Here is a 2,251-nt window from a genome sequence, read left to right on the forward strand (position 1 = left end):
TCCCGGCCACCGCAGCCTCGACCTGCTGGGCTCCGGCGATCCTTCCACCTCAGCCTTCCAAGTAGCCGAAATTACAGGCATGCGCTACCATAATTAACATTTTAAATGTCCTTTCTTAATCACTGTAGCCACATTTCTCATGTTCAGCAGCCACACATGCCACATTACACAGAAAACATATAGGATGTTTTCTTCATTGCAAAAGTCCTGTTAGATGGCACAGCTTAATAATCTCCGTCCCACCTGAACCGATTACACACTGACTGCCAACTTCACCTGACTGTCGTCTCCTTGAAGGCAAGCTCTGTGTTGTCTTGTCATTTTTTCTATCCCCCAAACCAACCTCATATCCTTTCTTTCATTTGACAACTACTTCTTGACCATCTACTATGTAGCAGATGCCGTGCTTAGTGCTGGGAACAAGTGGTAGTGGGGGAGAACTAGACAAATATGGCCCTTGCAATCACAGAAGTCACAAAATAGGTGCTCCACAATTATCTGTTGAAATGAATAAATGAATGAATACTACACGAACAATCCCAGGGAAATCTTTACAATGACCTTTGTAGTTCTCTCCATCTCAGAAACTTTCGATAGTTACTTACAATCTGCAAAGGAAATTCCACATTCCAAAGCTTGGGATTCGAGGCCCTTCTGAGAGGCAGAGACACATCATGGTTTAGGGTATTAGCTTGCTAGGGCTACCCTGACAAGATACCACAGATTGGGAAGCTTAAACAATAGAAGTGTATTGCTCTGAAGGTTAGAAGTCCAAGATCAAGGTTGTTGCCAGGGCTGGCTTCTCCCAAGGCCTCTCTCCTTGGCTTGCACGTGCACGTGGCCATCTTCTCTTTGTGTCCTCACAGGGTCTTCCTCTGTGCCCAAGCATCCCTGGTGACTCTGTCAGTTGGAATTTCTTCTTCTTATAAGAACACCGGTCAGATTGGATTAGGACCCACCCTAATGGCCTCAGTTTAATTTAATCACACTTTAAATCCCCAATCTCCAAATACAGCCACTTTCTGAGGAACTGGGGATTAGGGCTTCAACATAGGAATCTGGGAGAGGTTCAGTTCAGCCCATGGTCATTAGAAACATGATTTTGGAATCTGACACAAGTGGGTTCTGATAACAGCTCGAAATTCACTATTAGTAACTGTGCCCATGAGAGGGTACTTGACTTGCCTGAGCCTGTTTCCAAGTCTGAGAAATGTTGACAACCCTCCCTCCCAAGGCTGGTAAGGAAATTACAAGCAATTACATATGTGAAGCACTGAGAGAAGCTCAGCACATAGTAGGCAGTCAATTAATTTTAGCTACTGTCATCAACACTTGACCTCCCTGGTCCCCCAGTAGCAATCCCTCCTCCACTTCTGGTCCCCAACACACTGAGCCTTGCCCCATCTGGGTCACACCTGGCTCCTCTCTTCATATTCAGATCTAGTTTTCCTTCCTGGTTCCCTAAAGGCCCCTTCTCTCTGTAGCTTTGGTTGGAAGTCAGTCCTCCTGCTTCCAAGCTTTGTTAGCATTCCTGTCAATCCCACACCACCACCTAATTAGCACCTATGAATTAAAAATCCCATGCTGTTAATTTGCCTGCTAACTTTTCCTGCACATGTGCTGACCGCCCCCATGATGTAAGACACTTGAGATCAAAGCCCGCCTTTATACTTTTTGGTTTGTCTCACAGCACCTATCAAAGTGTCTCAAACATAGTAGGCCTTTATCAACCAAAAGAGTGTACAAATATAAAAATACTTGTATATGGTCAGTATTCACTGAGTGGTGTGTGTGTCTGTGTGTGTGTGTGTGTTTCACATTTTAAAAAGCCATGCCCAAAGCATGAGGGCTGACACCTGTAATCCCAGCACATTAAGAGGCTGAAGCTGGAAGACTGCTTGCACACAGAAGTTGAAGACCAGCCCTGGACAACAGAGCAAGACTTCATCTCTACAGAAAATTTTTTTTTAAAAAGTCAACCAGGTGTGGTGGCACATACCTGTAGTCCCAGCTACTTTGGAGGCTGAGGCAGAAGGATCTCTGAGCCCAGAGGTCGAGCCCTGATCATGCCATTGCACTCCAACCTGGGCAACAGAGACCTTAACTCAAAAAAAAAAAAGCCATGGTTATCTCTCTTTTTTTTTTTTTGAGTTGGAGTCTCACTCTGTCACCCAGACTGGGGTACAGTGGGCACTCCTGGCCACCGTAGCCTCGACCTGCTGGGCTCCGGCGATCCTTCCGCCTCAGCCTT

This window comes from Carlito syrichta, unplaced genomic scaffold, assembly GCF_000164805.1.
Source record: "Carlito syrichta isolate Samal-C Ts95f unplaced genomic scaffold, Tarsius_syrichta-2.0.1 Scaffold316376, whole genome shotgun sequence".
Classification (NCBI taxonomy): domain Eukaryota; kingdom Metazoa; phylum Chordata; class Mammalia; order Primates; family Tarsiidae; genus Carlito; species Carlito syrichta.